The sequence below is a fragment of the Carassius carassius genome, chromosome 8 (assembly GCF_963082965.1).
Source record: "Carassius carassius chromosome 8, fCarCar2.1, whole genome shotgun sequence".
NCBI classification, from domain to species: Eukaryota; Metazoa; Chordata; class Actinopteri; order Cypriniformes; family Cyprinidae; genus Carassius; species Carassius carassius.
The window spans coordinates 36,175,915-36,200,846 of record NC_081762.1 but is presented as its reverse complement, the minus strand read 5'-3'; the positions used below and the strand labels follow the sequence as shown (position 1 = coordinate 36,200,846).

General features: G+C 41.4%; 9 non-coding genes across 9 annotated transcripts; 2 read left to right on the top strand and 7 right to left on the bottom strand.

Annotated features, from left to right (window-relative positions):
• Window positions 1–1,592: 1,592 nt before the first annotated feature.
• trnag-ucc (transfer RNA glycine (anticodon UCC)) lies at window positions 1,593–1,664 on the bottom strand. Its single transcript has one exon. It is a non-coding gene; the product is annotated as a tRNA-Gly (tRNA).
• A 293-nt stretch (window positions 1,665–1,957) lies between these two features.
• Window positions 1,958–2,072, bottom strand: LOC132146001 (U5 spliceosomal RNA). Its single transcript, XR_009434755.1, has one exon. It is a non-coding gene; the product is annotated as a U5 spliceosomal RNA (small nuclear RNA).
• Window positions 2,073–3,681: 1,609 nt separating this feature from the next.
• On the bottom strand, window positions 3,682–3,797 carry LOC132146029 (U5 spliceosomal RNA). The gene has a single exon (XR_009434780.1). It is a non-coding gene; the product is annotated as a U5 spliceosomal RNA (small nuclear RNA).
• A 9,630-nt stretch (window positions 3,798–13,427) lies between these two features.
• trnag-ucc (transfer RNA glycine (anticodon UCC)) lies at window positions 13,428–13,499 on the bottom strand. Its single transcript has one exon. It is a non-coding gene; the product is annotated as a tRNA-Gly (tRNA).
• Window positions 13,500–13,785: 286 nt separating this feature from the next.
• Window positions 13,786–13,900, bottom strand: LOC132145827 (U5 spliceosomal RNA). Its single transcript, XR_009434591.1, has one exon. It is a non-coding gene; the product is annotated as a U5 spliceosomal RNA (small nuclear RNA).
• A 1,070-nt stretch (window positions 13,901–14,970) lies between these two features.
• Window positions 14,971–15,042, top strand: trnad-guc (transfer RNA aspartic acid (anticodon GUC)). Its single transcript has one exon. It is a non-coding gene; the product is annotated as a tRNA-Asp (tRNA).
• A 468-nt stretch (window positions 15,043–15,510) lies between these two features.
• On the bottom strand, window positions 15,511–15,626 carry LOC132146022 (U5 spliceosomal RNA). Its single transcript, XR_009434774.1, has one exon. It is a non-coding gene; the product is annotated as a U5 spliceosomal RNA (small nuclear RNA).
• Window positions 15,627–17,240: 1,614 nt separating this feature from the next.
• On the bottom strand, window positions 17,241–17,356 carry LOC132146080 (U5 spliceosomal RNA). Its single transcript, XR_009434829.1, has one exon. It is a non-coding gene; the product is annotated as a U5 spliceosomal RNA (small nuclear RNA).
• A 1,064-nt stretch (window positions 17,357–18,420) lies between these two features.
• On the top strand, window positions 18,421–18,492 carry trnad-guc (transfer RNA aspartic acid (anticodon GUC)). Its single transcript has one exon. It is a non-coding gene; the product is annotated as a tRNA-Asp (tRNA).
• Window positions 18,493–24,932: the final 6,440 nt, after the last annotated feature.

The window sequence follows — 24,932 nt, the reverse complement described above, 5'->3', positions numbered from 1 at the left end:
TAAGACCGGGGTTCGATTCCCCGACGGGGAGAGCTAGTTCTTTTCGGCTTCCGAACGATCCATCCAAAAGTTTTGGGAGGAGCCACAGGTCACAGAAGGAGTTCTGCTTCGACATCAGCCCGAGCCAAAGGACATGCGTTGGCCGGGAATCAAAACCGGATCAACTGCTTGGAAGGCAGCTATGCTCACCACTATACCACCAACGCAGTCACCAGTCAGCCACTTGCGCCGTCGTTAAGAAGTCTTGAAGTGCACGAGTCGCCGATAGGGCTAGAGGAGCTGATGAGATCTTTGTTTGGACCCGTCACTAAAGAGAGCCTTCCAGAGTTTGCATCCCGTCACGTACAAGAAAGTGCTGCCTTCCCATGCCAGCTAAATAAACACTAAGTGCTGACAGCGCAAACGCAGAGATTGCAAATACAGACGATGACCAGTGGCACGCCCTCCTGCAGCGTGTTGACGGACGGCCAAATTGATTCTGCTATTGCATTTTGATGTAGCTCTGTCCTCGGTCCACCAATAACCACAAGCCCAATCAAGGCAATCTCTTTCTCATGCCTCCATCTGAAAAGTTGGAGAAAATCTTATATGAATAAAAGAGTCTTTTAAAGAAATCCCTTATTCTGAGGTCACCGTAGCCACCAGATCCAGTCTGTATCCAGATCAGTGGGCCGCTTCAGTCACCCGGATCCAGTCAGTATCCAGACAAGATGGTTGATCAACACCTAGAAAGACCTCTATGGCCCTGAAACACCTCTAGCCCTATCGGACAACTAGATGAGCCCCAGATACAGATCCCCTGTAAAGACCTTGTCTCAGACGACCACCAGGACAAGACCACAGGAAACAGATGATTCTTCTGCACAGTCTGACTTTTCTGCAGCCTGGAGCTGATTTGCTGGTTTCTTCTGACCAGAGGAGAACTGTCTCCCCGACTGAGCCTGGTTTCTCACCGGGTTTTTTCTCCATTTTTTCACCGATCAAGTTTTGGTTCCTTGCCTCTGTCGCCTCTGGCAGGCATAGCTGGGGACACTTCATGTACAGCGATATCGTTGACTTGATTGCAAATTATTGCACAGATACTATTTAAACTGAACTTAGCTGAATGATGACATCACCGATTTCCATGACGAAATGCCTTTAACTGTCATTTTGCTTTATTGACGCACTGTGTTCCTAATTAATGTTGTTCAGTTGCATTGACACAATCCTTTTTGTTTAAAGCGCAATTAAAAAAAGTCCAAACAATGACCCCTGCAACGGGTAGTGTTCCAAATGTTATGCGACTTTAGCTAATGATGGGTCCATCCGGAATTTGACGGTGCTAGGGCTGTGTCAGCGTCAGAAAAAGCCATGCATTGTTCAGTTATGTCGGTGCAGTAGAGTCGGTTCGGGGAGAAACGGAAGCATACGCAGCTCCTCGTTAGTACAGTGGACAGTATCTCCGCCTGTCACGCGGAAGACCGGGGATCGATTCCCCGACGGGAAGAGCTAGCTCTTTTCGGCTTCCGAATGATCCATCCAAAAGTTTTGGGAGGAGCCACAGGTCACAGAAGGAGTTCTGCTTCGACATCAGCCCGAGCCAAAGGACATGCGTTGGCCGGGAATCGAACCCGGGTCAACTGCTTGGAAGGCAGCTATGCTCACCACTATACCACCAACGCAGTCAGCAGCCAGCCACTTGCGCCGTCGCTTAAAAGGCTCGAAGTGCACGAGTCGCCGATAGGGCTAGAGGAGCTGATGAGATCTTTGTTTGGACCCGTCACTAAAGAGAGCCTTCCAGAATTTGCATCCCGTCACGTACAAGAAAGTGCTGCCTTCCCATGCCAGCTAAATAAACACTAAGTGCTGACAGCGCAAACGCAGAGATTGCAAATACAGACGATGACCAGTGGCACGCCCTCCTGCAGCGTGTTGGCAGACGGCCAAATTGATTCTGATCTTGACATTTCGATGTAGCTCTGCTGTGAGCAGAGCACCCAAAAATACAGGTCACTTGCAAAAGTTCCCCTCCACGGAAATCTTTAGTAAAAGGCGAAAGATTTATGCGACAATGAAGAGAAACTCGAGCTGTGTCTACGACCCCTCGGGCCTGTGCGCTGCCTCTGGTAAACCACTACGCTTGCCAAGGGTCATCAAGGGTGACGACGTCTGCCCACATGCGTTTCATCAGCCCCCCCCCACTCTAAAAGGGAGGAGTAAAACTCACAAAAGTCCCCTCGGTCCACCAATAACCACAAGCCCAATCAAGGCAATCTCTTTCTCATGCCTCCATCTGAAAAGTTGGAGAAAATCTTATATGAATAAAAGAGTCTTTTAAAGAAATCCCTTATTCCGAGGTCACCGTAGCCACCAGATCCAGTCTGTATCCAGATCAGTGGGCTGCTTCAGTCACCCGGATCCAGTCAGTATCCAGACAAGATGGTTGATCAACACCTAGAAAGGACCTCTATGGCCCTGAAACACCTCTAGCCCTATCGGACAACTAGATGAGCCCCAGATACAGATCCCCTGTAAAGACCTTGTCTCAGACGACCACCAGGACAAGACCACAGGAAACAGATGATTCTTCTGCACAGTCTGACTTTTCTGCAGCCTGGAGCTGATTTGCTGGTTTCTTCTGACCAGAGGAGAACTGTCTCCCCGACTGAGCCTGGTTTCTCACCGGGTTTTTTCTCCATTTTTTCACCGATCAAGTTTTGGTTCCTTGCCTCTGTCGCCTCTGACAGGCATAGCTGGGGACACTTCATGTACAGCGATATCGTTGACTTGATTGCAAATTATTGCACAGATACTATTTAAACTGAACTTAGCTGAATGATGACATCACCGATTTCCATGACGAAATGCCTTTAACTGTCATTTTGCTTTATTGACGCACTGTGTTCCTAATTAATGTTGTTCAGTTGCATTGACACAATCCTTTTTGTTTAAAGCGCAATTAAAAAAAAAAAAAAAAGAGTCCAAACAATGACCCCTGCAACGGGTAGTGTTCCAAATGTTATGCGACTTTAGCTAATGATGGGTCCATCTGGAATTTGACGGTGCTAGGGCTGTGTCAGCGTCAGAAAAAGCCATGCATTGTTCAGTTATGTCGGTGCAGTAGAGTCGGTTGGGGGAGAAACGGCAGCATGCGCAGCTCCTCGTTAGTATAGTGGACAGTATCTCCGCCTGTCACGCGTAAGACCGGGGTTCGATTCCCCGACGGGGAGACCTAGCTCTTTTCGGCTTCCGAATGATCCATCCAAAAGTTTTGGGAGAAGCCACAGGTCACAGAAGGAGTTCTGCTTCGACATCAGCCCGAGCCAAAGGACATGCGTTGGCCGGGAATCGAAACCCAGGTGAACTGCTTGGAAGGCAGCTATGCTCACCACTATACCACCAACGCAGTCAGCAGTCAGCCACTTGCGCCGTCGCTAAGAAGGCTCGAAGTGCACGAGTCGCCGATAGGGCTAGAGGAGCTGATGAGATCTTTGTTTGGACCCGTCACTAAAGAGAGCCTTCCAGAATTTGCATCCCGTCACGTACAAGAAAGTGCTGCCTTCCCATGCCAGCTAAATAAACACTAAGTGCTGACAGCGCAAACACAGAGAGTGCAAATACAGACGATGACCAGTGGCACGCCCTCCTGCAGCGTGTTGGCAGACGGCCAAATTGATTCTGCTCTTGACATTTCGATGTAGCTCTGCTGTGAGCAAAGCACCCAAAAATACAGGTCACTTTCAAAAGTTCCCCTCCACGGAAATCTTTAGTAAAAGGCGAAAGATTTATGCGACAATGAAGAGAAACTCGAGCTGTGTCTACGACCCCTCGGGCCTGTGCGATGCCTCTGGTAAACCACTACGCACGCCAAGGGTCATCAAGGGAGACGACGCCTGCCCACATGCGTTTCGTCAGCCCCCCCCCCCCCCCCCCACTCCAAAAGGGAGGAGTAAAACTCACAAAAGTCCCCTCGGTCCACCAATAACCACAAGCCCAATCAAGGCAATCTCTTTCTCATGCCTCCATCTGAAAAGTTGGAGAAAATCTTATATGAATAAAAGAGTCTTTTAAAGAAATCCCTTATTCCGAGGTCACCGTAGCCACCAGATCCAGTCTGTATCCAGATCAGTGGGCTGCTTCAGTCACCTGGATCCAGTCAGTATCCAGACAAGATGGTTGATCAACACCTAGAAAGGACCTCTATGGCCCTGAAACACCTCTAGCCCTATCGGACAACTAGATGAGCCCCAGATACAGATCCCCTGTAAAGACCTTGTCTCAGACGACCACCAGGACAAGACCACAGGAAACAGATGATTCTTCTGCACAGTCTGACTTTTCTGCAGCCTGGAGCTGATTTGCTGGTTTCTTCTGACCAGAGGAGAACTGTCTCCCCGACTGAGCCTGGTTTCTCACCGGGTTTTTTTCTCCATTTTTTCACCGATCAAGTTTTGGTTCCTTGCCTCTGTCGCCTCTGGCAGGCATAGCTGGGGACACTTCATGTACAGCGATATCGTTGACTTGATTGCAAATTATTGCACAGATACTATTTAAACTGAACTTAGCTGAATGATGACATCACCGATTTCAATGACGAAATGCCTTTAACTGTCATTTTGCTTTATTGACGCACTGTGTTCCTAATTAATGTTGTTCAGTTGCATTGACACAATCCTTTTTGTTTAAAGCGCAATTAAAAAAAAAAAAGAAAAAAAAAAAGAGTCAAAACAATGACCCCTGCAACGGGTAGTGTTCCAAATGTTATGCGACTTTAGCTAATGATGGGTCCATCCGGAATTTGACGGTGCTTGGGCTGTGTCAGCGTCAGAAAAAGCCATGCATTGTTCAGTTATGTCGGTGCAGTAGCGTCGGTTGGGGGAGAAACGGCAGCATGTGCAGCTCCTCGCTAGTATAGTGGACAGTATCTCCGCCTGTCACGCGGAGGCCAGTCGCGGATAGGTGTAGAGCGCTGACTAGCCAATAGGAACGAAGGCAATTCCAGGGAGGCGGGACGAAAAAAATACACAGAATTAGAGGTTCGAATCCCGTCTCGGCCACAAATACCATTAAATTAGTTTGTATTCGTTTTTTCATCTAGATACACTGTAGGTACGATTAACATATAATAAACGAACTTTGTGAACAAAGATAAAATAAATATTGTAATAATTGTTGTTTTGTAGGATGTAAAAAATGTGCAACGATCTTAAGAAACAAATTTATTTTTAATATAGAAAATTGTGAATTATTAAAAATAATATTTTGATAATGTTTCAGGCCTTTATTTTTAAAGAGACATCTATTTATATTTGTATAACTGTGTACAGAAAACCCATATATATGTAATATAACTAACACTCACAAAAAAGTAAGTTTTCCATTTTATTTATAGTAAAGTAATTACTTATATACTTATTATAAAAATGATAAGAAAAACTAACCAAAATATATAATGATTAAATAAATATATCTTAATAAATCTTAATAAATATTTACATTATAATAGGGAATAGTTATTTTTAATATAGAACAATTAGAATAATTAAAAAAGAACATTTGGTAATGTTTCAGGCCTTTATTTTTAAAGAGAAATTAATTTTATATTTGTATAACTATGTACAGAAAACCCATATATATATATATATATATATATATATATATATATATATATATATATATATGAAATATAACCAATAACAGCAAAAAAGTAAGTTTAATTCTTATCTATAGGTCAGTAATACATATATTATATAAAACTGAAAAATTTAATTATTAAAGTACAGTACTTACCAAAATATTTAATAGTTAAATAAATAAACATTAAATAATTATATATTAAACAACAACAATAATAAAAAGAGAGAACACAGGAAAAACAATTAAATTGTGTTTTAAATTAAATAATTATGAACAATTATGTATATTTAATAGTAACAGTGATTAACATTTAGTGTTTTCAAATCTGAGCAAGATAATAACAACGCAAGTCTATAAAATTTACTTATAAAAAAAAACGCTAACAATGCAAATAAGGCCAATGTTTCAGGTATTTTAAAGATCACAAATGGGAATAAATAATTTAAAATTACAGATTAAACAACAGTAATAATAATAAAATCTACAGTTGTGGATAACACGGGGGAGAAAATACAAGAAACACATATTTTAAATTAAAAAAGAGTTTAATAGCAACAGTTATTAACATATAGTGTTTATGAGGCAAGATAAAATAATGCAAGTCAATAAAATAAAAATAAAAACACTAAAATACAAGGCAATACAATAAAATATATTACTTTTGGTATTTTAATGAACAGAAATAGAAAACAGAAATAAATTAAATAATTTACAATTATAGATTAAATAACAACAACAACAATAATGATAATATAATCTAAAGTTGTGGATAACGGGGGGGGGGGGGGCAAGAAATGAAATAATTATGTAGACAGTTTAGTTATAACAGTTATTAACAATGCAAGTCAACAATATAAAAACCCCACTAAAATACAATGCAATAGAATAAAATAATCATTTCGGTATTTTATTGAACAAAAGGAAATAAATGAAATAATTAAAAAAACAAACAAATTTTAATAAATTTTTTTTACAAGTGCAACAAAATATATATATATATAAACACAACCTTGTGCAAGGAATGTCTTTGTCAAATGACATGCCCAGATCTCAAATACTGTTTTGTAGCACAGTGAAGTCATTTTTTCTTTTCCTTTATCCACCTCTGCTTCTCAGTCTCATAGAATGGAGACTGCTGAAAGTCTCTCCATGACATTTCTGCACTCATTCCCTGAGCCTGATAAAGAGAAAACACTTTAGCAGGACAGTAAATGTATTTGCCTGCCACTCCAGGTAAACCAGTGTAAATATGAGGACTGTTGGGTCCTTGTTTCAGTGGCAGGTGGCAGAATCTGCACAGACGACCAGTAGGATGCTCTACTGCTGACTTCCACTTGCTTCTCTCATCAGTGACCCTCTTCCTTTCTGCCCCTCTCTGCTTAGAGGCCTCCAGTTCCCGCTGAAAAAAAGGAGTCTCTGCAAAGTCTTCAAAAGGCATTCTGGGGTTGGTCAGGCCCTCTGCTGAATATGTGTCAAATACTTTCTTGGAGCAGTAGAAGTATTTAACATCACTACCTTGATAGAAGAAATGTATTGAGGAGCCATCACCCATGTATCGAGACTTAGGCTGGCCACAGGCTAAACAGGATCTGGTTTGCTTTTTTTGCAGCGCCTGCAATTGTTGTTGCTGCTGAACTGCCTGCTGCTTCTCTATGATGTCCTTCACCATCTTCTCGAACGCTGTCTGGTCCAGAGGGACAGCCTCAGGAACAGCCTTTGCAGGTGGATTGACTGGGGCAGGTGGCAGTACTGTCACTGGGACTCTGATTGTTTCACTGCCTGAGTGAAGACGCTGCCATAACTGCTGTGTCTCCAAGAGCTTTTCTGGGCTGGTGTTGAGAGAAGCATTAGTGTTCTTTTTTTTTAGCAAGGTGTTTTATGTACCTGCTTATGTGCTGCTTTGTGGTGGAATGCAGAAGGCTGTTGGGGTCAGTACAGGCACTCTGTACCATAGCAGCATATTCAGCATCCACCTTTGTAAGGAGATCCTTGCTCCCATGATGCTTGGCCAGCAAACCATCAATTGCATTTCTCATTGGATCCGTCCATCTGTTATGGTCCAACACAAAAACTCGGCCACCGGTCTTAATAGGTCCAGTGCGAGCAGCACAGGGAGAAGCAGCTACAGGCAGTGGTGATGTGCTTGGGAGTTCTAAAAGAGATTCACAAAATTACTAATTTAAGTATTTGTTTTTTGTGTCCATAGATGAGGCAGACAGATTACACACATTGACGCCTGTATGTATTATATAGTTACCTCCAAATAAAAGACACTCCTCAGATGTTTGTTCCTTCACTGTCACAGCACTTGGTGTAGGAAACTGGTGAAAAATGACAGGCTGTGAGGTAGCCTCTGGTTCTGCAGCAAGAGGGGTCTCGGCAGAAGAGGTATCCTTTAAGCATTCATAAAAAAATGAGTGCAATATGCAAGTGAGAATTATAAATGTATTATTTTTATAAAAAAAAAACTGTTATCAATTTTTTTAAAGGCTTACCTGAGATGGGAATGGAAACGGAACGCCAGATGAAGACTCCTCTTGCATCTCCACATCTCCTAGGTCTGTCTTCCTGCTTTTGTGCTTGTCAAAGTCAAGAGGCACAGGTCGACAACCTGGCTCCACGTATTGCAGGCCAAACCTCTCTCCTGTGTCCCTGCTGGAGATGTGCAAGGCTGGATATTTGGGTTGCCCTGTCACTCTTATAGATGCCCTGTTTAACTCCATCATCAAAACAGGGTCAAACACTCCAGGTAAGACAACCCCAGGCTGCTTTAGGTCCACCAGCCGCTGATAATTCCAGCGTGCCACACCAGTCATACCCTGTGCTTGGAACAACTCAGGAGAGACACGATTGCCTGTTACCCACTGAGCCTGGTGGAAATGAAACCCCTCCTGCTGTGAAGTGCCTCTCACAGGGATCCAAATCGGCACAGCAGCTCCATCACCCTTGACATGATTCAGCTGTAGGGTTCCACCATATCTGTAGAGGATTCCTTCCTCCACCTCAGGATCACTCAGGCAGCCTCTAAGGATGTGGATATGCTGAATCCACCATAATTTTAACATTGAGGGTTTGAAAAGGAAGATGTTGTTGGGATCCTTTGCCAGATAGAAATGGTGTAACACTTCTTCCACCCTTTGAACCAGCTCTCTGGGATGTGGCACTTTTGTCCTGCAGTGCTCTCTGATGTGCAGCTTGGTGGGATTAGCAGGCTCGATACCACAGAATCTGTATGCGTTCTTCAGTTTCTCCAGGTCACTCTGATCAACTACAGAGAAGGCAGAAGAGAGGAACTGGCAGAAGGAGCCATACAGAGGATGGTGCTCCGAAACACACTCCCTGGTGAACCGCCGCATACAGTGAAACAAGTCCAGTTTAACAACCATGTCCTCGTTGAACTTCCTGCAAGCGGCATGTAAATTCTTGAGGTTTCCTGATGTAACCTCTGCCACAATAGCTTCTGTGGTCCTCCAGGCTTCCCACTGCTGGTGCTCATAAGGTCCTGGGTCCATCACTCTGAAAGCGGCACAGCAGTCCCTAAGTACATAAAGGAGAAAGAAAAATACATTTTAATGTATTCATAACCTTTGCTTACACCACTTGATGTAATGTTTGGTTAGATGTGATGATTTATACCTGTCCACCCACTGGTACTTGGCCTTGGGAATACCAGCAGCACTGTAGCGATTGGATAGCCCACAGTACATTGACTCCAATGACTGCTCACTTTCACTCTGCAGCATCACCCAGGACAGAATCATCCAGTTCTCGTTCATCACAGCATAGGATGACATTGTGCCAGATAAGAGGGTAACTTTTTTAACAACTTTGCGTGTGTGATCTGACCTGAACACCTGTCCAAAAGTGCCTTGTAGGAGCTGAGTGAGAGCTGCTTCCTGCCGCTGATATTCATGAAGGAGGCACTCTATTAAATAGTGTGCAGAGACAGACACCCCATCCCACCCATCAGTGTCTCCGTAATCCCCAAACGGTGCAGGTGTGTCATCCTTCCTCAGTGCCCCAGTGATGGTTTTCTGACCATACATCCCTGCTTCAGCATCCCTGACATTCTGCACACTGAGAAGGTAAGCCAGATGTGCTCTTTCAAATTTAAGGTGAAGCACCTCAGACAGCTGGTTGGCCATGTCATTAGGGGATTTTCCAGAGCGCCTCAGTTCATCCATCACTGTTTTACAGATTGCCTTCTTATGGGTGAGGAAGGCTGGCAAGACGTTTCTGAATCGCTGTGGTAGAATGTCCAGCCACTGAGGTTTATCAGCAAACCAGTATCTTTTGCATGCCTTACAACACAGACGTGAAGCAAGGATGTAAAATTGCCCAGTAGTACCAAGGATCACTCTGGGTTTTCCCACACCAGAGGACACAACATTTGGATTTTGACATCTGTAAAGACAAGGCAGGATGTAATTGTTCCTAAGCCTTTCCATTATACTGTGCTCAGGTTTCCAAATGAAAAAGGGATGGAGTTGGAAGTATTTGGGTGATGGAAGGCCAGTGTTTGTCTCTATAAGCTCAGGCTGAGGTGGATAGCGCCACAAGGAGACCATATTCATGAGGTGTCTTACTGGGTGTGATCCTGGCCAGAGCCCCATGGATTCCATCTCTGTCTTCATCCAAATTCTTTGATGAAGAGAGCAGTTCCAGCGGCTGATATCTTGCAAGTAGCTAGGAACAGGTGCTTCTTTCTGTACAGAAGGCATTGATGCAGGAGCTGTAGGTGCTGATTGTGCAGCAGGAGGTGGTACAGGCCCATCAGTCTGTGAAGAAGGCATACTGGGACTGGGAGAACTAGAGACTGCATGTGATGTCGACAGAACTGGATGGAACACACAAAAAAAAAAAAAATATATATATATATATATATATATATATATATATATATGTGTGTGTGTGTGTATTAACAATGATTGCACATGATGTGTATTTAACTGTCTTTACCTTTTTTGTAGCTGAGAACAGGGGTTTCAGTCAGTGCAGATGGCATTGGTGCCGGTGTTGATTGTGTTGCTGCAGGTGGTACAGAGCCTTCACCCCGTGAAGAAGGCCTACACACAGGAACTGATGTTGATGGAGGCTGTGGCAGACCTGCATGGAACAGCACAAGGAGGAAATAAAAAATATATTAAAACACTGAATGTACATGATGTGTATTTAATTGTCTTGACTACATTAAATGACTCATTTAATGTAATGCATGAATCATTGTTTATTCTATTATTCTATTTATTCTAGGAATGCAAATTCTAATAATGTTCAAAAGTCTGTAAGTAAACATTCCACTTATAACAACAAATGACACTTTAAATACCATGCATACAATTCATGAAGTGCACTCACCCTCACCACTGGTATGTTCAACCCTTAATTATAGTTAGAACAAAAAAACATGTTTTTTAGAACAGGCAAGAACACTGCCAAAGCAACAAATAAGATAATTAAATTCAGAAATAGAGGATAAGTCTGTATGTAACAGAATAAGCCTCTGAATCTGATTTGGAAAGTAACCTGCTGTAGACAAGTGTGTGGATTCCGTGGCTGCAGATGATCCTGAAAATTAAGCATAATTTGAACATTTTTGCTCCAGTATGTGCAATTGCATGTGTCAAAAACATGCTGAACTTGAAATGGCTCTGAATAACACACATGACGTGACTCTTGATTCACTTACTCAGCTTTGTGAGATACTTTGTTGGAGACAGACTCAGCATTATCCTCTCCAATTCTTCATCCTCCTCCATCACTATAAAACAAAATCAATGGATCAGTAGGCTTTAAGTAACAATATAAGCAAATTTGCATGAATTTTATTAACTTACCAGGCTGATCAGAAGCAGTACTGGAAGGAACAAGTGGTCTTGCAGTGGAAGCTGATGGTGAGGGCAACGGAGGAGTGTTTATTGTCAGCTGTTGTTGCTGCTGTTTTAAAAGATACTGCTGCAAGTTGTACATTTTGCTGCCTGGAACACACTTCTGCTTCATTATAAAGAAAGCATATCCATCTGCCCTGGTATCCCAAATTTGTCTCCAAGTGTTTTGAGCTCTTGTTCCAAATCCAACAGTATTGTCTTCCTCTATCAAAACTGGCAATGGATCTGGCCTTTGAGACAGATACCGTTTAAGATCATCAATTTCCTTAAAGCTTCTTGAGTATTCAATAAAGGAAATTAGACTATCTTTGCAAGGACCCTCTGGGTTGAACTGCCCAGCCTGTTCTTCTTTCTCAACCTTATTGGACAGGTACAAAGCATAGCCGACATAATTCTCTAGTAACCACCTGAAAGACTGGCCCTTGTATTTGCCAAACTGTAGAATGTATTCTCCCAACACCTCTTGCTTGTCAGAGACATCCCCTCCTCTCTGTAAGACAACAGAACGGGCATTCATCCTGACCAGATCTTCTCTTTGAGGTGTTGACTTGTTCTGCAGTGAAGGGTTGTCTTTAATTTGCGTAAATGGCCTGATGGGCCTTTCCTGAAAGACACCTTGTATCTCCCGGGGAAAAAAACTGTTTTCTTCATGTTGCAGTTCTGAAATCATGGCCACATAAAAATACTTAATATAGTTAAATAAGACAGTTATCAGCAGCAGTTATATATATATATATATATATATATATATATATATATATATATATATATATATATATATATATATATATATATATATTATATATAAGTTATTTTAACTTGCCATAATATTTCATAATATTACAGTTTTTTAGCTTAATAAATGCAGCCTTAGAGCATAAGAGACTTATAAATTTGTGTTATTTAATATTTATTTAATCCACTCAATATATGAGTACGTATATAAAATATTTATTATGAAAATGTATACATGTATATATTAAAACAAGTTTAACTAATTAAAAATGTTGATTTATATACACACAGTTTAAATTATACCATTAAATTGCACAAGTACAATATATTATATATAATAATATAGAATATATATGTAATAAATGTAATATGTGTGTAATACATGTTAATTACATTATGAGTATCATATTGCATTGTTAACATTTTCAAAAAAACATTTTTAAGTACTTAGAGATCAATTATGAAACCTTCACTCTTACAAAGAAACTATAACAATTATATAAAATAACTGCTGTATGTTCAACTATGAGTTTGGTTTAATATTTCCTAACATCACAAACCATTCAACACAATTAACAATACCATTACATGAGAATATACATGTCATTTATATGATAATGTATTTACAATACAGAAAGTTAATATTGCTAAAGTAACGTAGCATTTAACTTAACTTACCTTCTCGCTTAACATTAATTGCGTTGATCTCGAACTCTTACGTAAAAACAGCGGTCACCTGAGGTAAAACTTTTGCAACGGTAGTTTAGACAGTAAATGCTTGCCAGCAAACTTGTTTTGTTTTGTACAACAATTCGGTAAACAGATATCTCTCCGATCGTGAAACTGGTCTCCTCCCCTCCTCCACTCACTACGAATGATTGACAGATGACACCAGGCTTCTTAAATTCCCCGCCACGGAAGAGGCGAAACAGCGCCAGGAAATCTACGTGTGGCCACAAATATATTGCATCCGTAGTGTTAAGCACTACCATAGAGAATGAATGGGAAAAGTTAAGAGAAGTTAAGCTTAACTATTTTCGGCTCCCGCGCGGAAGACCGGGGTTTGATTCCCCGACGGGGAGAGCTAGCTCTTTTCGGCTTCCGAACGATCCATCCAAAAGTTTTGGGAGGAGCCACAGGTCACAGAAGGAGTTCTGCTTCGACATCAGCCCGAGCCAAAGGACATGCGTTGGCCGGGAATCGAACCCGGGTCAACTGCTTGGAAGGCAGCTATGCTCACCACTATACCACCAACGCAGTCAGCCACTTGCGCCGTCGCTAAGAAGGCTCGAAGTGCACGAGTCGCCGATAGGGCTAGAGGAGCTGATGAGAGCTTTGTTTGGACCCGTCACTAAAGAGAGCCTTCCAGAATTTGCATCCCGTCACGTACAAGAAAGTGCTGCCTTCCCATGCCAGCTAAATAAACACTAAGTGCTGACAGCGCAAACGCAGAGAGTGCAAATACAGACGATGACCAGTGGCACGCCCTCCTGCAGCGTGTTGGCGGACGGCCAAATTGATTCTGCTCTTGACATTTCGATGTAGCTCTGCTGTGAGCAGAGCACCCAAAAATACAGGTCACTCGCAAAAGTTCCCCTCCACGGAAATCTTTAGTAAAAGGCGAAAGATTTATGCGACAATGAAGAGAAACTCGAGCTGTGTCTACGACCCCTCGGGCCTGTGCGCTGCCTCTGGTAAACCACTACGCTCGCCAAGGGTCATCAAGGGTGACGACGCCTGCCCACATGCGTTTCGTCAGCCCCCCCCCCACTCCAAAAGGGAGGAGTAAAACTCACAAAAGTCCCCTCGGTCCACCAATAACCACAAGCCAAATCAAGGCAATCTCTTTCTCATGCCTCCATCTGAAAAGTTGGAGAAAATTTTATATGAATAAAAGAGTCTTTTAAAGAAATCCCTTATTCCGAGGTCACCGTAGCCACCAGATCCAGTCTGTATCCAGATCAGTGGGCCGCTTCAGTCACCCGGATCCAGTCAGTATCCAGACAAGATGGTTAATCAACACCTAGAAAGGACCTCTATGGCCCTGAAACACCTCTAGCCCTATCGGACAACTAGATGAGCCCCAGATACAGATCCCCTGTAAAGACCTTGTCTCAGACGACCACCAGGACAAGACCACAGGAAACAGATGATTCTTCTGCACAGTCTGACTTTTCTGCAGCCTGGAGCTGATTTGCTGGTTTCTTCTGACCAGAGGAGAACTGTCTCCCCGACTGAGCCTGGTTTCTCACCGGGTTTTTTCTCCATTTTTTCACCGATCGAGTTTTGGTTCCTTGCCTCTGTCGCCTCTGGCAGGCATAGCTGGGGACACTTCATGTACAGCGATATCGTTGACTTGATTGCAAATTATTGCACAGATACTATTTAAACTGAACTTAGCTGAATGATGACATCACCGATTTCAATGACGAAATGCCTTTAACTGTCATTTTGCTTTATTGAGCACTGTGTTCCTAATTAATGTTTTTCAGTTGCATTGACACAATCCTTTTTGTTTAAAGCGCAATTTAAAAAAAAAAAAAAAAAGAGTCCAAACAATGACCCCTGCAACGGGAAGTGTTCCAAATGTTATGCGACTTTAGCTAATGATGGGTCCATCCGGAATTTGACGGTGCTAGGGCTATGTCAGCATCAGAAAAAGCCATGCATTGTTCAGTTATGTCGGTGCAGTAGCGTCGGTTGGGGGAGAAACGGCAGCATGCGCAGCTCCTCGTTAGTATAGTGGACAGTATCTCCGCCTGTCACGCGGAAGACCGGGGTTCGATTCCCTGACGGGGAGAGCTAGCTCTTTTCGGCTTCCGAACGATCCATCCAAAAGTTTTGGGAGGAGCCACAGGTCACAGAAGGAGTTCTGCTTCGACATCAGCCCGAGCCAAAGGACATGCGTTAGCCGGGAATCGAACCCGGGTCAACTGCTTGGAAAGCAGCTATGCTTACCACTATACCACCAACACAGTCAGCAGTCAGCCAATTGCGCCGTCGCTAAGAAGGCTCGAAGTGCACGAGTCGCCGATAGGGCTAGAGGAGCTGATGAGATCTTTGTTTGGACCCGTCACTAAAGAGAGCCTTCCAGAATTTGCATCCCGTCATGTACAAGAAAGTGCTGCCTTCCCATGCCAGCTAAATAAACACTAAGTGCTGACAGCGCAAACGCAGAGAGTGCAAATACAGACGATGACCAGTGGCACGCCCTCCTGCAGCGTGTTGGCGGACGGCCAAATTGATTCTGCTCTTGACATTTCGATGTAGCTCTGCTGTGAGAAAAGCACCCAAAAATACAGGTCACTCGCAAAAGTTCCCCTCCACGGAAATCTTTAGTAAAAGGCGAAAGATTTATGCGACTATGAAGAGAAACTTGAGCTGTGTCTACGACCCCTCGGGCCTGTGCGCTGCCTCTGGTAAACCAGTACGCTCGCCAAGGGTCATCAAGGGTGACGACGCCTGCCCACATTCGTTTCGTCATCCCCCCCCCCCCCCACACTCCAAAAGGGAGGAGTAAAACTCACAAAAGTCCCCTCGGTCCACCAATAACCACAAGCCAAATCAAGGCAATCTCTTTCTCATGCCTCCATCTGAAAAGTTGGAGTAAATCTTTTATGAATAAAAGAGTCTTTTAAAGAAATCCCTTATTCCGAGGTCACCATAGCCACCAGATCCAGTCTGTATCCAGATCAGTGGGCCGCTTCAGTCACCCGTATCCAGTCAGTATCCAGACAAGATGGTGGATCAACACCTAGAAAGGACCTCTATGGCCCTGAAACACCTCTAGCCCTATCGGACAACTAGATGAGCCCCAGATACAGATCCCCTGTAAAGACCTTGTCTCAGACGACCACCAGGACAAGACCACAGGAAACAGATGATTCTTCTGCACAGTCTGACTTTTCTGCAGCCTGGAGCTGATTTGCTGGTTTCTTCTGACCAGAGGAGAACTGTCTCCCCGACTGAGACTGGTTTCTCACCGGGTTTTTTCTCCATTTTTTCACCGATCGAGTTTTGGTTCCTTGCCTCTGTCGCCTCTGGCAGGCATAGCTGGGGACACTTCATGTACAGCGATATCATTGACTTGATTGCAAATTATTGCACAGATACTATTTAAACTGAACTTAGCTGAATGATGACATAACCGATTTCAATGACGAAATGCCTTTAACTGTCATTTTGCTTTATTGACGCACTGTGTTCCTAATTAATGTTGTTCAGTTGCATTGACACAATCCTTTTTGTTTAAAGCGCAATTTAAAAAAAAAAAAAAAAGTCCAAACAATGACCCCTACAACGGGTAGTGTTCCAAATGTCATGCGACTTTAGCTAATGATGGGTCAATCTGGAATTTGACGATGCTAGGGCTGTGTCAGCGTCAGAAAAAGCCATTCATTGTTCAGTTATGTCGGTGCAGTAGCGTCGGTTGGGGGAGAAACAGCAGCATGCGCAGCTCCTCGTTAGTATAGTGGACAGTATCTCCGCCTGTCATGCGAAAAAACTGGGGTTCGATTCCCCGACAGGGAGAGCTAGCTCTTTTTGGCTTGGGAACGATCCATCCAAAAGTTTTGGGAGGAGCCACAGGTCACAGAAGGAGTTCTGCTTCGACATCAGCCCGAGCCAAAGGACATGCGTTGGCCGGGAATCGAACCCAGGTCAAGTGCTTGGAAGGCAGCTATGCTCACCACTATACCACCAACGCAGTCAGCAGTCAGCCACTTGCGCCGTCGCTAAGAAGGCTCGAAGTGCACGAGTCGCCGATAGGGCTAGAGGAGCTGATGAGATCTTTGTTTGGACCGGTCACTAAAGGGAGCCTTCCAGAGTTTGCATCCCATCACGTACAAGAAAGTGCTGCCTTCCCATGCCAGCTAAATAAACACTAAGTGCTGACAGCGCAAACGCAGAGAGTGCAAATACAGACGATGACCAGTGGCATGCCCTCCTGCAGCGTGTTGGCAGACGGCCAAATTGATTCTGCTCTTGACATTTCGATGTAGCTCTGCTGTGAGCAGAGCACCCAAAAATACAAGTCACTCGCAATAGTTCCCCTCCACGGAAATCTTTAGTAAAAGACGAAAGTTTTATGCGACAATGAAGAGAAACTCGAGCTGTGTCTACGACCCCTCGGGCCTGTGCGCTGCCTCTGGTAAACCACTACGCTCGCCAAGGGTCATCAAGGGTGACGACGCCTGCCCACATGCGTTTCGTCAGCCCCCCCCACTCCAAAAGGGAGGAGTAAAACTCACAAAAGTTCCCTCGGTCCACCAATAACCACAAGCCCAATCAAGGCAATCTCTTTCTCATGCCTCCATCTGAAAAGTTTGGAGAAAATCTTATATGAATAAAAGAGTCTTTTAAAAAAATCCCTTATTCCGAGGTCACCGTAGCCACCAGATACAGTCTGTATCCAGATCAGTGGGCCTCTTCAGTCACCCGGATCCAGTCAGTATCCAGACAAGATGGTGGATCAACACCTAGAAAGGACCTCTATGGCCCTGAAACACAGCGGAGACCGGGACAACTAGATGAGCCCCAGATACAGATCCCCTGTAAAGACCTTGTCTCAGACGACCACCAGGACAAGACCACAGGAAACAGATGATTCTTCTGCACAGTCTGACTTTTCTGCAGCCTGGAGCTGATTTGCTGGTTTCTTCTGACCAGAGGAGGACTGTCTCCCCGACTGAGCCTGGTTTCTCACCGGGTTTTTTCTCCATTTTTTCACCGATCGAGTTTTGGTTCCTTGCCTCTGTCGCCTCTGGCAGGCATAGCTGGGGACACTTCATGTACAGCGATATCGTTGACTTGATTGCAAATTATTGCACAGATACTATTTAAACTGAACTTAGCTGAATGATGACATCACCGATTTCAATGACGAAACGCCTTTAAACTGTCATTTTGCTTTATTGACGCACTGTGTTCCTAATTAATGTTGTTCGGTTGCATTGACACAATCCTTTTTGTTTAAAGCGCAATTAAAAAAAAAAAAAAGAGTCCAAACAATGACCCCTGCAACGGGTAGTGTTCCAAATGTTATGCGACTTTAGCTAATGATGGGTCAATCCGGAATTTGACGGTGCTAAGGCTGTGTCAGCGTCAGAAAAGGCCATGCGTTGTTCAGTTATGTCGGTGCAGTAGCATCGTTTGGGGGAGAAACAGCAGCATGCGCAGCTCCTCGTTAGTATAGTGGACAGTATCTCCGCCTGTCACGCGGAAAACCGGGGTTCGATTCCCCGACGGGGAGAGCTAGCTCTTTTCGGCTTCCGAACGATCCATCCAAAAGTTTTGGGAGGAGCCACAGGTCACAGAAGGAGTTCTGCTTCGACATCAGCCCGAGCCAAAGGACATGCGTTGGCCGGGAATCGATCCCAGGTCAAGTGCTTGGAAGGCAGCTATTCTCACCACTATACCACCAACGCAGTCAGCAGTCAGCCACTTGCGCCGTCGCTAAGAAGGCTCGAAGTGCACGAGTCGCAGATAGGGCTAGAGGAGCTGATGAGATCTTTGTTTGGACCCGTCACTAAATGGAGCCTTCCAGAGTTTGCATCCCATCACGTACAAGAAAGTGCTGCCTTCCCATGCCAGCTAAATAAACACTAAGTGCTGACAGCGCAAACACAGAGAGTGCAAATACAGACGATGACCAGTGGCACGCCCTCCTGCAGCGTGTTGGCGGACGGCCAAATTGATTCTGCTATTGCATTTCGATGTAGCTCTGCCCTCGGCCCACCAATAACCACAAGCCCAATCAAGGCAATCTCTTTCTCATGCCTCCATCTGAAAAGTTGGAGAAAATCTTATATGAATAAAAGAGTCTTTTAAAGAAATCCCTTATTCCGAGGTCACCGTAGCCACCAGATCCAATCTGTATCCAGATCAGTGGGCCTCTTCAGTCACCCGGATCCAGTCAGTATCCAGACAAGATGGTGGATCAACACCTAGAAAGGACCTCTATGGCCCTGAAACACAGCGGAGACCGGGACAACTAGATGAGCCCCAGATACAGATCCCCTGTAAAGTCCTTGTCTCAGACGACCACCAGGACAAGACCACAGGAAACAGATGATTCTTCTGCACAGTCTGACTTTTCTGCAGCCTGGAGCTGATTTGCTGGTTTCTTCTGACCAGAGGAGAACTGTCTCCCCGACTGAGCCTGGTTTCTCACCGGGTTTTTTCTCCATTTTTTCACCGATCGAGTTTTGGTTCCTTGCCTCTGTGGCCTCTGGCAGGCATAGCTGGGGACACTTCATGTACAGCGATATCGTTGACTTGATTGCAAACTATTGCACAGATACTATTTAAACTGAACTTAGCTGAATGATGACATCACCGATTTCAATGACGAAATGCCTTTAACTGTCATTTTGCTTTATTGACGCACTGTGTTCCTAATTAATGTTGTTCAGTTGCATTGACACAATCCTTTTTGTTTAAAGCGCAATTTAAAAAAAAAAAAGAGTCCAAACAATGACCCCTGCAACGGGTAGTGTTCCAAATATTATGCGACTTTAGCTAATTATGGGTCAATATGGAATTTTTTTTTTTTTTTTTTTTTTTTTTTATAATTGTTTTTGTTATGCATGAGCAAAGAAAGACAAAGAGACAAAACAATAAACAACCTTGTCAACCTGGTTTTCCATCCAAGTCTATCCAAGTATTAACCAATACTAAACAATATCCTCTGTGCAATAGGGGGGGAATAAAAAAAAAAATTAAATAAATAAATAAATAAATAAATAAAATAATTCACAATAAACATTCCCCTTCACTTTATACATACAGCACTTTTATTTCCCTCTTCCCCCCTCCCTTTTTAAAAAAATTAGAACAAACATAAACAAAACAAGCTAACAAACCAAAGTAATAACAATAATAATAATGATGTCTCATTTACACACACACACACACACACACACACACACAAATTACACTGGTGGTGCTCCTTGGGTGAACTGTTGAGAGAGAGAGAAAAAAAAAGAAAAAAATAACTTAACATTGCCATGTTAAATTTACAAACAAATAAAAATAAAATACAAAATAAATTAAGGTAGCTTTGGGCTAATTACAGGGCATCAAATATTGGTTTCCACACTGAATTAAACTGTTTTTGTTTATTTTTGTCCACTGACAGAGTTTTCTCGATGTTTAGATAATATTTCATTACATTTTTCCATTTATCCAAACCTGGGGTATCTGTGTTTTTCCAATTTTGTAACAACAGTTTCTTATAGACTAAAGAGGAGAATATTAACTGCCATCCCATAGGATATTTCATTTTTGTTACATTTTGAAGTAAACAAGCTTCTGGTGTAAATACAAATCTCTGCTTACAGATGTTAGAGAGCCATCTCTCAATATCAAACCAGGTTTTCTTTATTTTTTCACAGTACCAAAATGAATGAGTGAGATAATCACTACTACCGCATTTTAAGCAGGTGGGGGGGGGGAGATGCATCAAACTTATGAATTCTGTCCCTACTATAATAAATTCTAGTCATTAGCTTATATTGAATCAATCTAAGATTTTCGTTGGATGTGACTTTATATGTTAAATTCAAGCACTCCTTCCATTTTGTTTTAGCATTGAAGTCCTTTATATCTCTATCCCATCCTTCATATATCTTGCTTAGCAGATTACAATTGATTACGACATTATTGAGATAATCATACATAACACTTATACATTTTTTCTTTTTCTTACTTTCTTCCCAAAGGGTCTTTATCTTTTCAGGAACATCATTCACTATATCACAGTTCTCTTTGACCCAGATTTTTAACTGCATATATTTAAATATCTCTGAATCTTTTAATTTAAATTTATCTTTCAGTGTATCAAATGAGGATATATTATTTAAGCAAATATTATCTGATAATGTTTCGATACCTCCATTCATCCAAGTTTTCCACATTAATTTAGTACCTTGAATTCTAACAGACGGATTGTTCCAAATCTTAATATGTGTTGGAGTGCCGATCTCCATCCCTAAAATCTGCTTCGTTTTTTTCCACATATTTAATGTACTATTGACAACAAAGTTATCAGTCTTTACTTTTTTCTTGGAGAACAAGATGGATAGTAAACTATTTGGTTGTAGTTGATGATTTTCGATAACCAGCCATGGGTCTTCATTAGTATTATTAATAATACGATCAATATAAAACATCTGAGCTGCTATCTGATACAATTCCATATTAGGGAGGTTTAACCCTCCTTCCCGTTTAGAGCAAAACAATAGAGTTCTTTTTATTCTGGGGGTTTTTCCAGCCCAAATGAAAGATGTAATTATGGAATTTATTTCCTTAAAAAAGGTTTTTGGTGGTGTCAGTGGGATACATTGAAACAAATAAATAAACTTAGAAAGCCAAATCATCTTTACCAAGTTTATTCTACCAATTAAGTTCAGCTTGAGATCACTATAGTTATTGAGATTATGTTTTAGATTATTTTTCAGTGTTAAAAAATTACTCTTATACAATTGCTTTTTATTTGCACTGATATAACAACCTAAATATTTAATTTTACAGCTTTGTACTTTAAATTGTTTAAATACTTCTGGGTTTATTGGTTTTTGGCCAAAAGTCAAAATTTCGGTTTTGCCACTGTTAATTTTATAACCTGAAATTTTTGAAAATTGACTCATTATATTAATTACACTCGGAATTGAAATATCCACATCACTTAGATACAACAACAAATCATCCGCAAATAAGCTTAATTTATATTCATTTTTGCCTATAGTAATACCCGTTATGTTATCTGTCTGTCTTATTTTCTCAGCCAAGGGTTCAATAGCCATCGCGAACAGCGCTGGAGATAATGGACAGCCTTGAGCAGTACCTCGGCTTAAAGAAAATGCCTCAGAAAGAACGCCATTGGTGTAGACTTGTGCTTTGGGGGCTCTATACACTGTTTCTACCATATTAATAAATTCTACTGGGAATTCAAATGTTTCAAGCACTTTATACAAATATGACCATTCAAGGCGATCGAATGCTTTTTCAGCATCAACCGCCATCAAAGTCAAATCTATATTATGTTTTTTTGCATATTGTGTTAAGGATATACATGTTCTAACATTAGTTCTAAGATCCCTATTAGGAATAAACCCAGTTTGATTATGGTGGATAATGCTAGGTAAAATTAATGCCAATCTATTATTCATTACTTTTGTTATGATTTTCTTATCACAATTGATTAAACTAATAGGCCTAAAATCAGAAGGCTTATTACATTCACGACCTGGTTTTGGTATCACAGAAATAGTTGAAAGATACATAGTTTCTGGCAACTTTTGTTGATTAACAAATGAATTCACAACCTCCATGAACAAAGATCTAATATTTGGCCAAAATGTTGAGTAAAACTCGATAGGGAGGCCATCTATTCCTGGGGCCTTTTTTTCCGGAAATGCCTTAATTGCAGCTTCAATCTCAGAGGTTGCAAAGACTTTCCGTATATCTTCCTTTTGATGATCTGATAAGCACTGTAATTTGACTGATTTAAGGAAGGAATCTGAGTCATCTTTAACCTCTGCTGTATACAAATGTTCATAAAATTGCTTAAATCTTTTATTAATAATAGCATTGTTTGTAATAACCTCATCCGATTCTTCCTCTTTTAAAGATATAGACTGAGTCTTTGCAACCCTTTTGACCAATGATGCCAGGTGTTTACCCGATTTATTAGCTGAAATATAATTAAGCTTATTCGAATTATGTCTAAAGTCTTTAACTTTATCCATCAGCATAGTATCCATTTCTATTTTCTTTTCTTGCAATTTACTTTTTTTTTGTTTGGTCTCCATTTTTAAGTTGTATTTCCATTAAATTAATGTCCTGTTTTATTTTAGCCATATTCTGCTCAAAACTAGCTTTCCTTTTTGCTGCGAAGGCTATCATTACCCCCCTTATATATGCTTTAAAGGAGTCCCATATAATACAGATATTTGGCTTATCTTGATGATGAGGTTGCTGCACATTAGTTAAAATAAAAATATTAATTTGTTCTTTTACATAGGCAACAAATTCCATATCCATTAAATATTTCCTATTCATTCTCCAAATTCTATGATGTAAAGTGTTTTCCTTCGGAGTCATGGTGCAGACAACTGAAGCATGATCAGATATTATAATATTGTCAATTTCACATGATATACAATTATTAATTCCCTCTTGAAACACAAAAAGATAATCCAATCTACTATAACTATTCTGAGGACTTGAATAATAAGTGTAATCTTTTGAGTTTGGATGTAAGGTCCTCCATATATCTTGAAGAGCATTGACAGAAAGAAATTTCTGTAAATGTTTTGGAACATTGGCCTTCCTAGTTTTTGTTGTACTGTCACAAACACTAAAAATGCTATTTAGGTCTCCTCCCATAATTATCCGACCTGTTTGTGAACTATCCAATCTTGTTTGAATATCTTTTAAAAGGGCCATATTTGAGGCCGGAGGCCTATAAATGCTCAAGAGCGTATGAAATTCCCCAAATAATTCACATTTGATTATAAGATATCGACCATACGGATCTGAATACTGTGACACTAGTTTAAAGGGTATTCTCTTATTAATCAGTATCCCAACTCCTCTACTTCTGGATGTATATACTGCCTCAAAAGCCTCCCCCACCCATCTTCTTTTCAAGTACTCTATTTGACCGGCTTTAAAATGGAGTTCTTGGAGAAAAACTATGTCAGCGGACATTTTTTCCAAATGATAAATAACTTTGTGTTTTTTTGAACCCTCCTGTAATCCATTTACATTCCAAGTTACTACTTTAAATGTGTTTAACATATCTTTTATACTCCTTATATGCATTTTTATTTGATCTTAACTACTAGTTTATATAATTTTGTTTTTATTTTTTATATGTAAATGGAGTGATATAGGCCAAATTGCATAGCCCAACCCCATCTGTTGAATAACTTTGTTCAAAAGTAGTAGGAAGCACCTAAAGAGTTCAAACAAACATTCATCCATCCATACCAGCATGTAACATATAAACAAATAACATATACCCTATCCTTCCCCCCTCCCTTCCTTCCCAGGAAACATGCTTTGTTAGAGCTTAAACTCCCAACTACATCTGGCGTAGAAACAGTGACTTCCAAATAGTTCAAATAATACCACCCCCCCCCCCCTTAAAAAAATAATAATAACAAACAAAAACCAACCAAAAAAAAAAAAAAAAAAAAAAAAATTAAAAAAAAAAAAAAATTAAAAAAAAAAGACTAGTAAAGAAAATGTACAACCAAATTAAATATAATTGTAGCAATTCTGCTTTACATAAACCTTTGCCAATATCCCATATTTCCTCAGACAAAAAAAACAAAAAAAAAACAAAAACAAAAAATATTAGAAAAGAAATAATTAAACAACCACTTTCCCATCCAACTGTACAATTAGGTCATATTCTTTATATTCAAATTTAATATCTTTAAGTCCAGTCTCATTTCTTCAACGGTGATTTAAGAGTAAATGCTCTTACCAGGTTCTGCAAGATCAGGTCATTTTATACCTAGGTACTTCTTTTTTAGTTCCAATCTAGCTTTCTCCGGTGAGGTAAAAGTATTTACGAGGTCTCCATCCTCCACATACAACGTCGCTGGGAATTTTAGAAAAGTCTTAATGTTGATCTGATGTAGCTGTTCTCTCAGAGGCCAGAACGCCTTCCTTTTCTCC